The sequence below is a fragment of the Armigeres subalbatus genome, chromosome 2 (genome assembly GCF_024139115.2).
Source record: "Armigeres subalbatus isolate Guangzhou_Male chromosome 2, GZ_Asu_2, whole genome shotgun sequence".
Taxonomy (NCBI): domain Eukaryota; kingdom Metazoa; phylum Arthropoda; class Insecta; order Diptera; family Culicidae; genus Armigeres; species Armigeres subalbatus.
Genome location: NC_085140.1, coordinates 346,671,097 through 346,692,970, shown reverse-complemented (window position 1 = coordinate 346,692,970; position 21,874 = coordinate 346,671,097). Strand labels below are relative to the sequence as shown.

Below are 21,874 nucleotides of genomic sequence, written 5' to 3'. Positions count from 1 at the left end.
TATTGGAATTCATTCGGGTTATTCTTTGAAGTTTCCTCGAGATAGTCTTTGGAATTTGTTGGAGAAACATCGCCAATTTCCTCGGTAGTTTTTTCTCCTTTTTTGAAAAAATCTTCAAAATTCCTTAAATTTTCCTTGGCTTGAAACATAAGTACGGAAATGCGGACTTATCTGTATGTTAGGGTGGCTCAAAAAACAATTTTTCAATTTTCTTATTCGGTTCTATCTGATGTCCTGATGCTCTGGACAAAATTTCAGCCAAATCGGTTAAGGTTTGGGCGGTGCTAAACTCGTTGGAAGTTTATATACAAAAATGTATGCAGAAACATCCAAAAACAGTGAATTGCAGTGGACGGCACAATTTACGATCAAAAACAATGATACTCATTCAGTTCTTGTAGAATTAAATACAGAATGTTATGCTGAAAACCGCGAGAAGATTAGAGAGAAAATTGAAAAAAGTTTTTCCCATACTTATTTGAGCCACCCTACTGTAGAGTAGAGTGGGGCAAGAGTACGCACTTAGTTTTCAATCGATCATGTGGCCCTTATGAAGCAATCTTCTGCATATCAAATCAGTGCCGATGATTCATATACTCTTCCTTTATGTTACCCAGTGGAAAAAATATTGAAATTATTGAGATTCGTTTTAGTAGAACCCTTATTGCAAGACAAGTGAAAAACGCACTCTTACCACACTGGTGGGGTAAAAGTGCGCATCGGGTAAGAGTACGCATTTATCCAATCATGTGCTTTAAGTATATATTAACACAAATAAGAGTTAATAACATTTAATTGATGGTTAATGAGCATATGTTAGGGAATGTTTAAAGATTACGTAACTCTTAAAAGGGGAGAGGGTCCTAAAAATGTGCACTTTCATGCGAAAAACCAGTGTTTTTTATATATACAAAAAAAACTATAGCGGTAAAAATATATATCAGGTTTCGCGTGGCGTATACAAAGGCATTTTCCTTAAAGAAAGCCCACCAATCACGTAACGTAAAATTTGGCTATTTCATCACCCCTCCCCCCTATCTTACACTGTTTGTATGAATTCTCTAAAAAATATATGGATCTTCATACATCTCGCAACCCCTCCCAGCTAAACGTTGCGTAATTTATGAATGTTTCTTTTGTTTAAATAAAATTGTGTTTTCGTACTATGTTTAGGTGTACAACAAGTCCTAATACAATTTCATTATTTCGCTTCAGTGCTTTGTTCGCTAAGTCCTTTCTAACACCGAATTACTTCAACTTATCCTAGAAACAAGGATGTTAACGATCATTCAGTAATTTGCGTTCGATCATTTAGTAGTTTGTCAATAACACATTCCAGAATCCGAATTTCAAAATATGTTGTATGGTGGACTTCTAGTGCGAAGGTTTTTCTACAAATCTGCCTAATGGTTCGTTGTTTGAATTCCACTAGTAACGGAGTTATAGCTATAGTTTCAGTAACTTAGACTAAATGATAACAAAATTTCAATCATTTAGTTTAAGTTACTGCAACTAGCGCTCTCACTTCGTTATTAGTTGAATTCTAATAACGAACTATTAGACAAAGTTGTAGAAAAACCTTCGCTCTAGAAGTCCACCATACAACATGATTTGAAATTCAGCTTCTGGAATGTGTTATTGACAAACTACTAAATGATCGAACGCAAATTACTGAATGATCGTTAACATCCTTGCCTAGAAACTTGTGATAATTTCGAATTCTGTCCCTTTTTTCTTAGTTGTGGATCTTTACGCTTTGGAAGAAGTCTTATTTCGGCCGGAGATACGGGTTTGACATCATAACTTGAAGATTCATATGCGTACTCTTGCCCCACCGGTTCCTGCGTACTTTTACCCCACAGTCCCAATAATTATTTAAGTAATGGTTTTGACTTCTTGGAAAACCAACCGGATTGGTGTTCTGTACCATAAAGTACTCTATACAATAGGTTATCGAAATGGTATAATGTTCACCTGATTGAACCTATATATGGTAATGAAATACTAATTGCGGAAATCCAATTTTTTTTAGTAAAATGACCAAAAAGTTATCCAACACCATATCTCCCTTGTTGTTTATTCAAATCGTTTACAATTACACATGATAATTGTTGGCCAGAATACCTGTCGAACGGAGGCAGTGCTGCTAGTTTATCTTTTTTTATTACTTCAAATAATCGTAAACGTACTCTTACCCCACGCGCACTCTTGCTCCACTCTACTCTATGTGATAGTTGGTGAAACGTCATTTGACTAAGTCTTTAATTTTTTTTTTCTGATGACAAATTCATTTCATGATTTTAGATAAACCTTGAAGGTGTTATATTTTTTTCAGTTCGGTAGGGTAAGGGAGGTATTTTGGACCACTTTAGGAGATGGCCGAACAATTTTTCGAATAAAAGTTGGATTTTGTAATAATGCTTGATCAATCCCCTAAGCAACTAAACAGTGGTGAATGCTAGGTAGGATTTGTAGGTAAAAATGTTGTAAATCCCACCGAAAGAACCAAACTATTATAAATTCTGAGGATATGTAAGATTTAATTTTGGACTACCTGTTTTTATTTTGGACCACCTGTTGAACATATTTTGGACCACTCGAACAATTTTGTATTGCTTGCAAAGTTATGTTACTATTAGATCAAGCTAGTGATCTCCAGCATTTTCGGCGTTTATCCTTAAAGTCCTTGTTAAGCAATACATTTTTATAAGCACCAAGCTTAGAACAATATCTACCAGCTAAGGGTATTGAAGCTTTTATCAATTTCAGTACCACTCGGTGCAGCATCATCAAAGCAAAACAAACGTTCTGTCCATGGCCGTGATGTATGCACCTGATTACTCCTACCCTGCCATATCTTTTTTGTAGTTTGCCAGATCTGTTTCATTTGTGTTATTGATAGTAGTTGTCCGATTCTTTTTTGCTCCTTGCACGTTCTTTTCCAAACGATCGTAAGGAAATAATGAAAACAGTTACATGTTGGTTTAATAGACATTTTCCTAGGGCTTACATCAATGAACGGTAGTTTATAAATGCGGTATGACAGTAATTTATGAATGGTTTGATACTAGAGAAACAAATGGTTGGTAAAAACAAAAGTTTAAGAGATCTTGAACTAAAAATAAAGGTATGTCGAAAATATGTTCGGTTCAATGAAAAATGAACCTATTTTCGACATGCCTCAGAATACTGTTTTTAAACTCACAATGTTTTGCTCGAGATATGAAACTGCTTCAAATAGGTTTTAATAAGTCAACAACATCATTCACATATTTTAAATCTATGTACAAATAAACTTACAGCTTTTGAAAGTTGACTTAAATTTTACAATGGCATCTTGGTTTTGGTCTAATCCAGCCGGAATGGTTAAATGCGTGAGAATATTTTTTTCAAAATTGCTATATTTTATAAGAAACAAATGTAGAAGATACCTTATGGATAGTTTTTTTTTGCAATAAAGTTGAAATGTTGTATGCTTTATTTAGTTTTGTTTGATATAAATGCAAAATTTAGCTAGGTGGTCCAAGATATGAGCCCGGTCTAAAATACAGCCGTTACCCTACTAACCATTGCGTCCGTCACATTTACCTGTTGTTGTGAAGCTACTTTAGATTTGGATGCCGCATTCATACGCTTCGAGAAATGGCGCAAACCGACTCTGGAAGGCGCGGTTCTTAAGGTGATTTCAAAACTGATGCAGTTTTGAATCTCAAATTCATCACATGCTCTTTTACACACTCTAACTTTCATATTCTCAATTTCCTTGGGAAAAAAGGAGAGGGAAATACAATTTTACTCAGTCACTGAGTACAATAAAGTTAGGCTGCTCCAATCTCCAAGGCTCAAACCTATCTTAATATTGTTTTTACAGTGCGGAAATTGAAGTCAATTGTTTAGCATAATGAAGCAACTGATTTACCATAGTTTTAACTTCATGTACATTAATGGCTCTCTTAGCTTGCGCACCAGACAAAATATTGAAAAAAGCACGTAGTTTCCAAATCGCCTGATTCATGGCTTTATATTAAAAGTTATGAGGGAAATACTGAATCGTGGGAAATTCAATTTAACACGTAAAAGAATATATTCATAACATTTATAACATTAATATCAATGATGAGCATTTTTGTTTTCTTCGTAACTTTGCTTACAAACAGCAAATCGCTTCACATCACAATAACAACTGCCTTTCAGCTTAGAAAGTATTCTATGTAGTCAACGTGTTGATTGTATTAAAATAGTTCATGGGCCACCTCACGGGACGGTATCTCATATAAGGGTCGATTAAATAGTAATTTCCATATAAACTTCAAATGACGTGTGCACCATCATATTACATCCAAATTAACTAAAAATTTACTAGGGTTATTAAAATGGCAATGGGGGCAGCAGGGACTATGTCCAAGGGCTTGACGATCCCTCCCCAGGCCATCTGCGAGTTGTGGCGCATGCCTAGGATGTGGTGGGGTTTGACAGTGGGTCCTGTTAAACCTCTATAAAAAGCTGCATGTATCCACAAGTAGGCTCCGCCAAAGCTACCGTGTGCCGCTCAAAGCGCACAAGCCCAAGTCCTGGTGTTAGGTGGGACGCTAAACAGCCCTGACACGATGGCCCTCCGGCGAGACAGGAGGTTTGCGCAGGCCCAATAAGCCGCCTGGAAAACCAATAATTACGAACAATATAAGAGATAATGCGACTCGATATAATCGGCAAAGACCTAGGCGACGAATACAGGATCACGATTGGAAGCTTGGAACATGGAATTGCAAGTCGCTAAGTTTCGCAGCTTGCGACAGGATGATCTACGATGAATTACATCCCCGCAACTTCGACGTCGTGGCGCTGCAGGAGATTTGCTGGACAGGACAGAAAGTGTGGAAAAGCGGGCATCGGGCGGCTACCTTCTACCAAAGCTGTGGCACCACCAACGAGCTGGGAACCGGCTTCATAGTGCTGGGTAAGATCCGCCAACGCGTGATTGGGTGGCAGCCAATCAACGCAAGGATGTGCAAGCTGAGGATTAAAGGCCGTTTCTTCAACTATAGCATCATCAACGTGCACTGCCCACACGAAACCCGACGACGAGAAAGAAGCGTTCTATGCGAAGCTGGAGCAGACATACGATGGATGCCCACTGCGGGACGTCAAAATCGTCATCGGTGACATGAACGCGCAGGTAGGAAGGGAGGAAATGTATAGACCGGTCATCGGACCGGATAGTCTGCACACCGTATCGAATGACAATGGCCAACGATGCATAAACTTCGCAGCTTCCCGCGGAATGGTAGTCCGAAGCACCTTCTTTCCCCGTAAAAATATCCACAAGGCCACATGGAGATCACCCAACCAAGAAACGGAAAACCAAATCGACCACGTTCTAATCGACGGTAAATTCTTTTCCGACATCACGAACGTCCGCACTTACCGCAGTGCGAATGTTGAATCCGACCACTACCTCATTGCAGTATGCCTGCACCCAAAACTCTCGACGGTGTTCAACACGCGTCGAAGTCGGACGCCGCGGCTTAATATTGGGCGGCTACAAGACGGTAGACTAGCCCAAGAATACGCGCAGCAGCTGGAAGTGGCACTTCCAACGGAAGAGCAGCTAGGCGCAGCGTCTCTTGAAGATGGCTGGAGAGATATTCGATCCGCCATTGGTAGCACCGCAACCGCTGCACTTGGCACGGTGCCCCGGATCAGAGAAACGACTGGTATGACGGTGAATGTGAGCAGTTAGTAGAAGAGAAGAATGCAGCATGGGCGAGATTGCTGCAACACCACACGAGGGTGAACGAGGCACGATATAAACAGGCGCGGAACAGACAAAACTCGATTTTCCGGAGGAAAAATCGTCAGCAGGAAGATCGAGACCGTGAAGAGACGGAGCAACTGTACCGTGCTAATAACACACGAAAGTTCTATGAGAAGTTGAACCGTTCACGTCAGGGCCACGTGCCACAGCCCGATATGTGTAAGGACATAAACGGGAACCTTCTTACGAACGAGCGTGAGGTGATCCAAAGGTGGCGGCAGCACTACGAAGAGCACCTGAATGGCGATGTGGCAGACGAAGATGGCGGTATGGTGATGGACCTGGGGGAACGCGCGCAGGACATAATTCTACCGGCTCCGGATCTCCAGGAAATCCAGGAGGAGATTGGCCGGCTGAAGAACAACAAAGCCCCTGGGGTTGACCAACTACCAGGAGAGCTATTTAAACACGGTGGTGAGGCACTGGCTAGAGCGCTGCACTGGGTCATTACCAAGATTTGGGAGGAGGAAGTTTTGCCGCAGGAGTGGATGGAAGGTGTCGTGTGTCCCATCTACAAAAAGGGCGATAAGCTGGATTGTAGCAACTACCGCGCAATCACATTGCTGAACGCCGCCTACAAGGTACTCTCCCAACTTTTATGCCGTCGACTAGCACCAATTGCAAGGGAGTTCGTGGGGCAGTACCAGGCGGGTTTCATGGGCGAACGCTCCACCACGGATCAGGTATTCGCCATTCGCCAAGTACTGCAGAAGTGCCGCGAATACAACGTGCCCACACATCATCTATTCATCGACTTCAAAGCCGCATATGATACTATCGATCGGGACCAGCTATGGCAGCTAATGCACGAAAACGGATTTCCGGATAAACTGACACGGTTGATCAAAGCGACGATAGATCGGGTGATGTGCGTAGTTCGAGTTTCAGGGGCATTCTCGAGTCCCTTCGAAACCCGCAGAGGGTTACGGCAAGGTGATGGTCTTTCGTGTCTGCTATTCAACATCGCTTTAGAAGGGGTAATACGAAGAGCAAGGATTAACACGAGTGGTACAATTTTCAATAAGTCCATCCAGCTATTTGGCTTCACCAACGACATAGATATTATGGCACGTAACTTTGAGAAGATGGAGGAAGCCTACATCAGACTGAAGACGGAAGCCAAGCGGATCGGACTAGTCATCAACACGTCGAAGACGAAGTACATGATAGGAAGAGGTTCAAGAGAAGACAATGTGAGCCACCCACCGCGAGTCAGCATCGGTGGTGACGAAATCGAGGTGGTAGAAGAATTTGTGTACTTGGGCTCACTGGTGACTGCCGAAAATGATACCAGCAGAGAAATTCGGAGACGTATAGTGGCTGGAAATCGTGCATACTTTGGAAATGGTGAAAATGGTTCTCGACAACGATCCGACGGGTACAAGAAGGCGAGGTGCGCAGCGGGCAAGGTGGATCGATCAGGTGGAAGATGACTTGCGGACCCTCCGTAGACTGCGTGGTTGTCGACGTGTAGCCATGGACCGAGCCGAATGGAGAAGACTCTTATATACCGCACAGGCCACTTCGGCCTTAGTCTGAATAAATGAATGAATTAAAATGGTAAATGCAATCGTTTAAACATCAGAAAGCAAAAAGTAAAAATTTGAATCACTCTAGCACAGTGTGGTAAATCTTACCATGTTTCTAATCATGTTTTGCTTGTGAGATCCTTATTTAGAATGCTATCAGAAATCAGGAAGGGGAGAGGTCCTTGATTCCAGTCTTAAATAAAAATAACAAAAGTATGAGGATTACTACTCCTGGTCACACCCATCTTCACCGTAAATAGGGAGTGGAAGGAAGTGTTGATGCGGTATTTACTTAACGAGAGGCCACCGACTTAGCGATACCGTCATAAGTACCACGGAGTTGGATAAGGAGGAAGGTATTCGTTGGGTATTCGTGGGCCCTCCTCAGCCGTGCGTTAAGACGCGCGGCTACAAAGCAAGACCATGCTGAGGGTGGCTGGGTTCGATTCCCGGTGCCTATCTAGGCAATTTTCGGATTGGAAATTGTCTCGACTTTCCTGGGCATAAAAGTATCATCGTGCTAGCCGAATGGCAAATTCGAATGCCAATTTATCATGCGCTTGGGATGCGAGTCATGTTAAGGTTCTGAGTCAAGACGATTGCCTTTATAAATTTAAGGATTCTTTGGCAATTTTAGGCCTTGTCCCACTTTCCGAATTATAGTTAATTTGAAGATAGAGGTCGACTGTTCAATAATTTTCGAATAATCTTGCAGAAAAAGGATATTTACTTTTGAGAGACATCCAACAGTTTTTGACTGATGTCTTATTGGTCTTATTAGAATGCATCAGCGATCCTCATTGTCAGATAAATTTGATTTTTCTATATGACACTTTTAAGTGTTATTTGATTATGATATCATTAATTCATGAATTTAAGCATGGACAAGGGTAAAAATATTGCTATAACTATGATATGAAACAAAACTGGACAATAATAATTTTTCATCGTACTATCTGCAAAGGTTATTTTGGAAATCAACCATATGCATTGATATAACTGAGTTATAGTTTTGTTATGATTTCCCGACCGAGGTAGTTCCCATTAAGGATTTGATTCAACGGGCTTTGCAATGAAGTGTATCATGGAGACGCTTGGTAGATTTCAACCGAAAGCTTAACGAAGCTTTAAAAATGTACCCAATGTTGGTTTCTCGAAAGTTGCCCAACAAACTTAATTTCCAAGAAAACGCCAAATACCAAGTAAACAAGCCCATCATCGTTAATCAGCGGGTTATCATCTGTGTCCATGTGTTGGCAGTACAATATCATAATTTGTCACTGTACCCACACTTCGCTCCCATCGGAACCAGCCCATTTGCCTCCGTTCCCATGCAACATGTTTCATTCATTTTCGTGTCACATCACACTACGCATGATCCGCCTTCTGTTGTTACCATCTCAATCGCCATGGATTCATTCTCGAGTTTTCGCGCGCCAATCTCGAATGAATTCGGTGCCCACATGGTCGCCACTATCAAACTGCCGTTCGCCATTCGTTCGGCTCTGCTGTCCCTTCTGGTTCATTCGATTTTACTCTACGCTGCGGGCTGGCTGGCAGTACGACAACAACGAAGACGCATGGCCCCGTCTTGCATTGCTCGCCCCACACAGGCTGTGCAATCGGCTGTTCGACGACCAGCTGTTTACAAATCTGTGAATGGGGCACGGCCGACAGACGACGATGACGGCGTGCCAACGCCAACAGTGGCGGCGCACTGTGTTGTCCTTCTATTCTATTGCGGCTCTGTGAGATGCTGCTGATCCGATCCTATCAGCATAGTCGGTTTTCAAGTTCAGTACCCGTTTGAACTTCGCCGCGTGCAGTCGACTTTTCAGCAGCTTTTCCAACGGTTTTGGATCCCTCTGAGGAGTTGTGCGGTTCCAAGAGGAACTGCTTCCGCTTTGATGTAGTGGACTTTGTTGTGCTGACGTTTTTCTGTTGACAGTGAGAGCCCCTCGGGTGATTATCCTGGATGAAGTCAATAACGTTGGCAGCGTGGAAACTTTTGTGGAAGGATTTTAGATGAGATACTCCCCTTTTAAGTGATATGTGAATGACGGGAAATTAAGGGTTCGTTGGAGATTTGGGATGATGGAGTTTTCGTTTACTACCGCATGGATCCAAGTTTCTAAAGGATATCAAATTTTGCGATTTCCTTCGTGCTTGATGGTTGTGATTTAGTGAAGGGACCGGTTATTCAGAAGAAACGACTTCGGAGAAAATTGTGCAAGCTATCTGCACTACGAAGAGAGTTCCTGTAATCACTCGTAAAAGCTGTCAGTGAAATTGAATCAAATTGTGCGAGAATTTGTTCGTGGGAATCTGAGGCGTCTTTCGTCGAAATTGGCCCTTCTTTCGGAGAAGTTTTGGGCACGCTTCCAAGTCATTGTGATGTGTAGAAAGTTTCTGGAATAATTCGAGAGGTCCCGGAGATGATGGTGCAAGTGTGACAGGCGGAAAACAAAAATCGAATTGGCAACTTGTCTGCCGCATAGGCGAAACGATCAAATTGGAAAAGTTTATCTAACGGAACGCGTACCGAAAGTGGATTGAAAAGTTGTGGTATAGAAAAGATTAGTGAACGATCGAGTCTGTTGGATGCTTATGCTTATTGAATTTAAAAAAAAATATTGCCTGTGAACCAGAACTAATTGGAAAAAGTGAAAGTAAGTGCAGAATTTTCTTTTTTTTTGTGGCACAGTGGAGTGGCATTCTTGACCAACAGAAACAGCTTTCAATCAATTATCTAAATTAAATCGCATAACCATGAATATAGGTAGGAGTTTTGGGAGAGGGGATGTTATGAATCTGAATCCTAAAACCAAATGTATATTTGGTGAAATGGTAAATGGACCTGTGTTAACGATTCTCTTGAAAAAAGTAAATAAACAGATTCTGATTTAAACGTATATTTGAAAAGAAAAAGATATGTAAAATTCGCTAACATCAATGTTTGTATGTCGAGACATACGAGTCTGAGAGACACGACCGCAAATTGAACGCTGAATCACGTTTAGTGCACATTACCCCAGAATGTTTCTATTGGCATCCAACGCATACGGAAAGAAATAAGGCAGTGAATCAACGATTGAATAAAAATCATCGGGATTTTTTGGATTATGTGGCATTTTTTCAGCGTTTTTCAGAAAAGAATGGGGCACTCACCTCTAAGGATGATATTCAGATGCTCAAGTGCTTGTTCACAACATAAGCGTATTTGGTTTTTGTGGTCAAATGCATTATACCAGTAAGTCGGCTAATGATAATAATGTATTTGAAATGTTATTGAGGAGTGTAGGTTAAAATTTTATAACGTACCCCACTTGGGCGAAATACCGCTGTTTGATTTCTAGAAAATTATGATTAATGGATGTGGCTTTCTCAGTCTGAGGATAATCAAAACGGCTAGATTTTGAAATTATTGCCCATGAAAAAGGCCAAATGCATTCGGCCGAAATGTCGGATAACTTCAAAATCTAGCTGTTTTGATTATCCCCAGACTGAGAAAGCCACATCCATAAGCAACTTTAATTCCAGTCGACAATTAACAATAATTATGATTAATTATAGTTAAAAGCCAGTTGGTACCATTGAATATTAACCATCATGTTATGCGAATGTGGAATCATTTGTGTATTATATAATGAAAATTAAAGCAAAATACGATAAGCTTGTGATAAGATGTAGTTTGCAATTCAGACATTTTCATTTCTAAGAGACCAAATGAAAATGTAGCGGGCTCCCGGCCATCTGTCACATTACAAGCAAGCGCTAATTACGAGAATATTTGCTTTATTGGGAATCTAAATTTCCGAATCCTTTCAACAGGTTTGAGCATACAACGATGACTAGTCGATAAAATGATTATTGTTATTTAGGGTAATGTGCCCTATAGTGGACCCCCAACCAATACTGGACACCAGCCATTTTTGCATTATTACAGCACAATATAAACATTCTGCTATGAAATTCCATGGGGAGAACCTACCTTGCAGTCCTATGATTTGATTTAGTGGTGAAGGCAGAAAATTGGTCGGGGGGGGGGGTGTTTTGAACATTTTTTTCTTTATTCGAGAAGATTCGAAAATAAAATTTCTACTAAAAATTTTGTCTCTGGGGGGGGGGGGGGGGGTTTATGTCCAAAACCACCCCCGTGGCTGCGCCACTGATTTGATTACATGCATTGGAAATGCCATGGAAAACCAAATTAGATGATTTTTACAAACCTATAAACAATAAACACGAGAGTGTCCATTATAGGAATATTTTGGGGGTCCATAATAGGAAGAAGAACGTCCCGAAACGAAACATAAAAATCAAATGAAGAGTCGACTATAGGGAAGCAATTTCCCATTATGGACCCCCAGGGTGTCTACTATAGGGCGAATTCAGTCAGACTTTAAAATGTTAATTTCTACGAATAACGTCGTGTATTTGAGTGTTTTATGTATGTGTCGTGAAGAGGAGATGCAGAACTTGGTATTAGATATAAAGCAGAATTAATATGTTGAAAATTTCTACTCCTTATCACGGGAAGAGCAAAATGCCGCTACTAGGGGGTCCAGTATTGGGCATTTTACCCTATTTCCGAGTTGGAAGTAGTAATAACGTTTACATTTAAAATAATGGACAATCAATGCCGAGTTTTTAATTATAGTAACTCATGAGTCAGCAGACAAATTTTAACAGCTCTATCAGTCGAATTCTAACCGTGATGAAAAAAAAACAATGAAGCAACTCCGTTTAGAAGTGTGCGCGATCAAAGAACAGCACCCCGCCGCGTCGAAAACAGACATCGTGCGACACTTTGTGGACGCCGGACACGCCCGTTCCGGCATCTACAACATTTTGGCACTATTATACATCAATTAGGGCATCGAAAGAAAGCCCGGTTCTGGATGGCCTGAGCGACAAGAAGCTCCAAAGGAAGCTGAAAAGTAAAACCAAGGGAAAAGTATCTACATCGCTGCGTGCGCTTGGCCGAGAGGTCGGTGCAACCAGTCAAACAGTTTATCAAAACAAACAGTTAACAAAACACATAATGTTTGTATTTACACATAGACAACGGACGGTAATGAGTTACCATCCGTTGACATGGTGGCTATTGTTAAACTCCTTATGGTAGTATGGGGTGCCAGGGAAGTGAAAATTTCCATAAACAATTAAGAATTTAATAAAAATAAATTAACACTTTTAAAGCAAAAATTACAATTAGAAAAAAAAAATTATAAAAAAAATTGAAATTTTCCTAGAAAAAAAAACATAAATCAATGAGGTTACTGGAGGTAACATTGGCATAGGATAAAATGTTCATCACTCATCATGAACATAAATCAACAATTTAGCGATAACACATCGAATTGCAGGGAAATATTTATCGCCGCTGCTTTAGAAAAGTGTATCGAGCACGTTTTAGTTACACTACGCTAGATTTCTGCACTTTTTCAACTGATAAATGCAATAAACTTACGTGAAAATCACTTTGACATGATTTTTTAGGAGGCAGGCTGTTCAAGATTTTTTACTTCTGCCCAGTATAGGAGTTCTCTGAATGAACTTACCTATTTTTTCACATCAGATGTACGGATAACAATCACACTATGTTAGGTAACATATTTATTTAACAATTTTAGTTTTTTAGATTAACCAAAACTCTTTTGAATTATATTGGGGACAGCCGTTGCGGCATGCGATTTTGATTCATAGCAGCAGGAGAAAATCAAAAATCGAAATATTCCTAACGATAACACGACGAAAATAACTCGATTATGTTGACATTTACTCGTATAATAATTCGACGATATAATGGATTAGGATCGCTTATTATTTTGAAGAACTTTAAAAATCATTTTGAGGATGGTTTGTAGTTCAACTCTTTCATTATAATTCAGACTTGCTAAAAGTATAGGCTATCCAATCATGGTTTGAACCAAATTGCGGGTTTCAGATGAGCCGTCAAAACAAAGTTGATTTATTTCATTAAAGGGACATGTTACAACCGCGATTTCTAGTTTATATGGAAGCTTAGTTCATTATCTTTCTAAAAACATCCTGGGTGCCCATATTTATGCATAGTTTCATTGAAAAAACTTAATAATTACATAACTTTGATTCGTACCATGGTTTGAACTACACGACCACACTGTTCATGGTTTGAACTAATTTCGTGCTATGGTTTGAACTACTGCAGCAGCTCCTAAATATAATACTAATCACATGCATGAAACGCTGAGGAAATCTATAGAAAAGCAAATTTGTTTTACTATTCATCTTCTCGCATTAGATTAGTAACTCTAAACTATCCGGAGACGAGCCAGCCTCGGGTTGAAAGTCTCCCTAATAAAGACAGAAAAAAAAGTAACTCTAAACGTGTGAAAATCGTCTAAATTATCGATATGAAAATTGCGATTTTTTCATATTGGAAATGTAAACAAAATGCTTCAGCTAGGCGCATGCAGCGCTCCTAGCGGACAGCGGCAGAACATGACTGCATTTACTAATTCAAACCATGGTACGAATTTAGTTCAAACCATGATCAATTTTTACCTTGTATAAATGTTACTATTTTAACTATTCAAAACTGTTTCTTAATTGTATGATGACGTCAATCGATTACAGATAAAAATAGCGTTCTTTTGATATATTGATCTCACTCCTGTGTCATAAAATGCGTCCTTTACGAGCTTTTTGAAATTATGCCACTGGTAGGGGGGATTTACCGCAAATTCAGGACGTTTTTAAATCGCTTCATTTTATTACTCAAACAATATGTACGAATGTTTAAATAAACTCTATCACTTCCAGTATACTTAAATATGCCATTCATACTGTTTTAGGTTCATTTCCTGCCAATGAGATGGTAATTTCTACTGATTTCAAAATGGTTCAAACCATGATACGCTTTTCCAAATATAGTGTATTAATTAGTGTATTAATTAGTGTATTAATTAGTGTAATATAATATATTTAGCTTTTCACTAGTTCAAACCATGATTGGATACCCTAATTCATCTGAAATATGGTATAAGAAAAGCGTTTTTTTTAAATCAGGAAGTAACAACACATGAGAGTTTTGCGAGGATTTACAACAACTGACAACAACAAGAGATAGCGGCAGACGCACTTACTAAACTAAAAACATCAATGTACGCTGCGTCGAAAATAAGCATCCAATCATTGTAATTATGTATCTTTACGTAATCATATCAGGTAGGAGCATTGGCGTAAATAAGGGGGGCCGGAGGGGGCCTGGCCCCCCCAAACCTACTTGTGCCCCCCCAGAAAATTTTGAAAAGTAATTCCAACTTAGTCAGTTTTTATTTCATTTACATATTTCTTAATTTTGATTATGAATTCTATAAACATATTTTTTGTTGCGTTATCACATCTATGCAAATGGTCATAGTCATTCAGCAAAGCATCGAAATATTTAATTTGGATGCCCGGGAACATTTTCTCGATTTTTAAGCTAAAATCAATGCCGCTTCTAATTCAGGTGCTAGCTTAAAATAATAAATTTGTTCTGCATTCGTTTGACTAGTATCCTGGTCGCAGAAACATAAAAATATAATTGTATTAAGATATGAATATTTCTGTTCTATTAAACTACCATCCGCTTCAAAAAAGACTGAAGCAACAACATCAAAATGAGCACATGTACACAAATCCGGTCAATGAAATTTCGAACGACCATTCTTTCGAAAATCTTCGAGTTAATCGCAAGGTATGCCGCAAAACAGTTGATCAAATTCCTATAGAGCTTTTTGCTCTCGCTATATAATTCTGGCACAGAAAGATATAAAATTATAAAACTTAAGAATCTTTGTTACAATGACAGAAAAATCAACAACGCATTCCATTGAAAGTATTAGAACAAAACTTAGGCAACCTTCGCACTCACAACAGAGATTGCATTAAAGAAATATTTTTATAATCCTCAAAAGAGCTAGTTCCATTTAATTTTTTGGCGATTTCATAAGTATCAACGGAAAACTCTTTTGTGCCTGCTTTAGTTAGAATTTGTTTTTTAGGATAAAAAATAGATTTAGAAACCAGTTCGTATCAGAAAACATTTCTTTTGCAGCACAATTCAGATCGATTTAGTTGCTTCTCAAGTCTCATTGATTTTTGCAGAGAAATCTCTCACCTATTCAGAAAACCATAATAAAACCTCTTCCTAACGCCAGTAACTACAAAAACCCTATGTTATTCTGGAATTTGATTTATGACTCATAATTTTATGACTCATGGAATTTATGACTCATAAAAAACACTTGAGGATTCCAAATTTGTGTTCATCGGTACTTAACTATTTCAGCACATAGCATACATTTTGGAATTGCATGAATACTTATATTGATTATGACAAAATTTCGTGGAATTTATTCCACATCTAAAGAGTTTCAAAAATTTCAAGTTTCAAAAAAATCGAGATCTTTATGCATTAAGTAATCATGGAAATGCTTGAAAACTTTCAGAAATATACTCATATCGAATTTCATTTATAGATAATTCGAAGAAGATTCTTGAATCTTAGATTACACACTTATCCATATTTAGTAACACGGAGAAGACAAGTTGATACAGACACAGCGTTTTGAAGCAATCACAGCATCATTGGAAATCAATTGTATTATTCGCGATTTTTTTTTAAGTTCTAGGACGAATGAGCGATAAACTTAGTCAAACAATTTCTATTGCAATCCATGCGCACAGTGCTTTAAATCGCCTTTGAAAATTACATCCCACCAGCTGGTGCCATGGCCCCCCCTAGACCGAGACTCTAGTTACGCCTATGGGTAGGAGGCATAATTCTAGCTGTTTATGCAAACCAGTAAGCAAGAAATTACCTGGAATATGGTAATAAAATTGAATTTCTCCGCTAGTGCGTTTTTGCGTCATTCCAACCTAACGAATTGTTTACGTTTTGAAAAAAAAAAAACGTTGTTTAATATAACTGTGAAAATCAATCCTTAACTTGAATTCACATGTAAGCCATAGAACCAACCGTTTACATTATTAGGTGATGGTTATTGAATCGTTGGGAGTTACTTAGGGTCCGTACACTAATTACGTAAGCAGCTTTTCTGAGTTTTTCAAATTCCCCCTCCCCCCATGTAAGATTTTGTTCAAACAATTTAATTTTTATTTATATGGAGCGTAAGAAAATGACAGACCCTCCCTCCTCCATAAGTGCTTACGTAATATGTGTACGACCCCTTAGCTATCAGGTATCAGGTATCAGAACGTCGGCTCCAGGGGCACGTTCACCTCAATTCGGGAGATTTGTGCCATCGCCTTCACAGCCTTTCTCATCACGCACCTGACGGAAAAGGAAGTGAACAAAAAGGAAAGGAACGTACAAAAGCTCATAGCTCCGTACCACAACGGGTTATAAACAACAGAATACTTTGAAGGTTCAGGTTTCTGTAGTCAATTTAACTTAGTAAGTGTTTACCAAATATTTGGAAACACAGTTGCGCATAAACTGGGCAGTTACATATCAGATGATAAGGAGTTCCATAATTGGATTCACAACCATCACAGACAAAAGATTCAACACGTTGAATATTTGCCATGTGATAGTTGAGTCGGCAGTGACCTGTCAAAGCCTTGACTAAAACACTGCAATTCTGTTTAGACAGATTAGCAAAATAGTTAGCTACTACCGGAGATGGCTCTCGGATATACAATTTTGTTAGTCGACATGAATCCAAATTACTCCAATACCGTTTGTGTTGAGTGGAAGCCCAAGAGCTAATCAAACACTTCACCCAGCACTTAGACATTGGAATAGCTGGCTCAGGACCAAAAAAGTCTTGTGATGCTCCAGTGCGAGCTAACTCATCAGCCAATTCGTTTCCAGCTATGGAAGAACCAACCGTTTACATTATTGGGTGATGGTTATTGAATCGTTGGGAGTAACTTAGGGTACGTACACTAATTACGTAAGCATCTTTTCTGAGTTTTTCAAATTCCCCCTCCCCCCATGTAAGATTTTATTCAAAAAAATTAATTTTTATTTATATAGAGCGTAAGAAAATGACAGACCCTCCCTCCTCCATAAAAGCTTACGTAATATGTGTACGACCCCTTAGCTAAGATGATTAATAGTAACTCATTGGGTCCTCAACGTCTTGAAATGGAACTCAGTTTTTGGTCTAGTACCCTGGCCTATAAACTGATGGACAAAAATGGTCGTATGTATTCATGCTGATCACATGCTGTTTTGCATTTTTATGGTTTTTGACCCTTCCTTCGGAAGTGTCTATAATTTCACTTTGTATGCGTTACGCAGGTGTGTTACGTATTGATCTATCAAGAAATCTCGTGAATTATTAAATAAAATGTATGGTATTTTAAACAAATACACTTTGACATTGAAAATATAATTATAACAAATAATATAACATGAAATTATGCCTATTTTTCTGATTTGTTTCAAAGAAACAAATGATTTTAATTTAGGAGCATATAGAAGCATGTACAAGAAAATCTTCTCAGAAAAGCAAAAAACGTAAAAATTGAAAGGGATTTCAAATTTTTTTTCAGTGGAAGCTAGATAGCAAATGTGAGCATGTTTTGAGACACTAATAGATCACTTGTATGCATGCATGTGTGCGTATGGGTGCAAATTCTGAAATTTACTGCCATAAAAATCTCGCTCATTTTTAAGGTATTGAACAAGTTTAGTTTTACCAAATTAGGCATCCATAAGGCGAAATATAAGTTATTATTGAACGCTATTGAGTTTCGCTCAGATCAATGACTGATTTAGTTAGTTCTGGATTAATTAATATCGAGGTCTCTGGAAATTACGAGTACAAAATATTAAACCACCATTACGATAGTTACTAACCATGTCACAATAGTTATTCAATCCGACGGGCGCCTTATAGATAGGCAGCATGAAGCACAGTACGTTATCATTCGTTAAGTTGTCATTCAACCCATGACATCCGCCTTTGGGTAGGCAATTATTTTGTCAGCTTCACGGTAAATCACCGTGGGAAGCTGAGTAGTTTTTTCTCGGTTTAAATACTGGAGTCTGGAAAAAAAATCCTTATAACTAAGGAAGGGTCAAAATCTCACTGTAGGTGGATTAATCTGGTTTTTTTCTATTGCTTTTTATTGATTACTAGCTGTATGTACCCGGCCTTGCTCGGAGTTGCCAGTCTGATTCGCAGTTTTTTCACAATCGGAAAATGAATAAACCAATTGGTCTAAAGGATAATTGTGTTTTCTTATTGATACTTCATTATTTGATTAAAAGAAGGCAGATTTCATTTGAAAACATTGACTGGTTTTTGAAAAGGGGATTAAACCCAAAATCGCCTTATTCCGGGCAAACGTCTATTTCTAAAGAAGGAAAAACATCCACCGATGCCTTATTCCGGGAAAACGTCTATTTTTAATGAAGTTATCATATCTACCATCCAGAAGGAAACACATTATTCATTGTTTTTCACTGGGCAAACCATGATTTCGATGAAGTGTTGAGTTGATCGATAACTAAACAATACAACACCGCCACACCCACCCCTTTTCATTCCTTAACCCACTTTCGTCGTCTCCTAAATATGAAGAATGTGTGTTCCAAATTTGAAACCGGCTAAGGGGAGATCAGAAGTTACACTGAGGTGATTGAGAGCTAATATCATCTCTATAATCTTCGACTTCTTAAGAAAAATAATGTTTGTTCCAAATTTGGTTGAAATCGGGCAAGGGGTACAGAAGTTATGCTGGAACATTGGATCATTACATACCCTGCTTTTATTCATTAATCTTTAATCATAATCATATAATTTTTATACCTTTTAAAATTTGGAATAAAGGTTACTCGATTATTGATCACTATGCAAATCATTCAATTTGATCATTCATAATCATTAGTCATTAATCATATCGATCGTTAATCATTAATCATACACATAGTGTGTCAACATTTAATCACGATCGGTAATCGTTAATCATACTCCAACGGTTCTTTTCGTCATTATTCATAATCGTTAATCATTGTCAAAAATGAATTTAATCGTTAATCATTATCAGTCATCATTGTCAAAAATGAATAAATCATTATTCATAATCTTTAATCATAGAGTTGAATGATTTATTCATTTAATCTGCTTGGAATTGGTTCTGGGGATTATGAGTTACACAGAATTGCTCATTTTCTAAAGACAATCCCTTCCCCATTACCCTCCCTCTTTTCTTAATGACCATTTCACCCCCTTTGTTATCTTCTCCTTGGGATAGACAATGTGTGTACCAAATTTGGTTGAAATCGGTCGAAATCAGAAGTTAAACTAAATTGCTCGTTTTATGAACAATACCCCTCCCTCAGTTACTCGTTTTCCAAAGACAACACCTCCCCCTATACCCTCCCCTTTTTCCCAATGACCATCCCATTCCCTTTGTTATCTTTTCCTTATGATATTAAATGTGTGTACCAAATTTGTTTGAAATCGGTAAAGGGGTTCATAATTTGCTTTGAATTGCCCGTTTTTAAAAAAAAAAAACCTCCCCCTAGACCCCTCCCCCTTACTGAAATCCCCTCCCATATGATCGCCTACTCGTAGTGAATATGTGTACAAAATTTGGTAGAAACCGGTCCTGGGAGTTGAAAGTTACACAGAATTGTTTGTTTTCTGAACAAAACCCCTCCCACCACCCCTCCCCCTTTTCCAAATGACCATCCCACCCCTTTGTTAACTTACCCTGAGGATATAGAATGCGTGTACCAAATTTGGTTGAAATCGGCCGAGTGGTTCAGAAGTAGTTAGCGAACATACATACATAGATTGGTTTTTATATATACATATAAGAAGAAGAAGAAAAAGAAGAGGAAGATTTAGTGAAACATTTTTATTTTTTCTGGGAAAAAATATATTTATATTGCAGAAAATTTAGTAATTATTTATTGCCAGCTATGATGTATTTATGCATTTTTTTTCGTGAAACATTTTGATTTCTTCATGTAAAATTTTTGCTTTTAAAAGTGCCAATTTGTTTTGTGGAAAATTCTTAATTGTTTATGGAAATTTTGCAATATTTGTGGAAATTTAAAATTTATTTATTGCTCATATCCTGATTTCTTTATTGGCATTTTTTTAATTTTTGTATGAAAATTTTCCAATTTCCAATGGTTCGATTGCTGTGTTATGGAGCGACGCTACGGTTGTTTTCACCTTTTTTGCTCCCCGAAGCTTAAACGATTGCATCTGTCATTTTAGTAATACAATTACGTAATTGTTTTAGCTAATTTGGATGTTGTTTGATTGTGGTCACGTCATTTGAAGTTTGTATGAAAACTACTATGGAAATCGGCACTTATGTGAAAGATTGTTCCGTGAGGTGACTCATAAACTATTTAAATGTCAATAACGTTTCAACTTCATAGAATACCTCCCAAACTGAAAATCAAATAAAAGATAATTGAACATGCATTAGCGGAAAAATATGATTAAAAAAACTTTTGCTTTGGAAAAGTATTTGTATTTTTCGATTTTCATGATTTCTTACCAGGGAGCGCTATAGATTTTATATTTTACCTTGAAAATTCTGGCTATTTTTCACAACATGTCAACGAAAAAATAGAGGGGCATCTTTCTTCGTTTAGAGATATATTTTTTGAAGTTTATCATGTACTGAGTTTTTGCGCCATACCTTATGCGACTAAACTATCAGATTTTGTGCCTTGCCAATCATTTTGTGTAAAGATTGGTTTTGGATATCAAAAGTTTTCAAGACAGAAAAGTGCTACAAGTTAAATGAAAACCATCAATTAAAAACTGTCGACAAACTACATCACGGATTAAATTCGGTGAGATCAAACCGATTTTCCCATTCTTCAACTGTATTGATTATAGTCATATTATCTACATAGTCATATTATCTACACTTATTCAAATTTCTGATTCTAGACTACCATGGACTTCCCAAAGACTTGAATTAAACTTATAGATTGTTGGGTATCATAATCTGTGACGGGGATCGTAGAATTCTAAACTAAGATAGTAGCGTAGGGTATTAAATAAAGCTTCAAGAAATCGATTTCAGGAAATGCATCTTTCACGGGCAATACGACACCCCATATCGATTTTTATTTGAACTTCAATAGAACAATCTTATGATTTCCAGTCATACATGTATTTAGTTTGACATCAAACTTGGTTATTTTTTTGAGTATCCAGCTTTTTACGCTAGCCATAAAAGAACAAGGGGTGATTCAATTTTGACATATGCTGTGTACAAATTTTTATTATATGATCTAAGTAGACTTTGTTTTTTCTTGTTTTTTGTTGTAGTTGACAGTTAGACAAATATCCCAAAAATACTAGAATGAATTCGTTGCAATTGCGGAGTAATGCCGATCGCTTTTCAATGAAAGTTCGTAGGCTATCTCCTGAGGATATGGAACGTTATCGTGAGAAGATTGTGAAAGTTGGGGGCGTTTTTTCGGATTTCGGGGGCGTTTCGGCGGATTTTCAAGAAGATGTTCTACCGCTAACAGTTGATTATGATC

General features: G+C 38.2%; 1 protein-coding gene across 4 annotated transcripts in view; it reads left to right on the top strand.

The window, feature by feature from the left end:
* The first annotated feature begins 9,165 nt into the window (after positions 1 to 9,165).
* The window catches only part of LOC134212898 (trissin receptor), a 529,260-nt gene continuing 516,551 nt past the window's right edge, over positions 9,166 to 21,874 (top strand). For 3 of the 4 annotated variants that reach the window (XR_009979373.1, XM_062691202.1, XM_062691203.1), the window contains exon 1: positions 9,166 to 10,013. The gene's annotated coding sequence lies outside the window, so the exon portion shown is untranslated. The remainder of the gene's footprint in view (positions 10,014 to 21,874) is intronic. The other variant, XM_062691200.1, reaches the window with a different exon arrangement.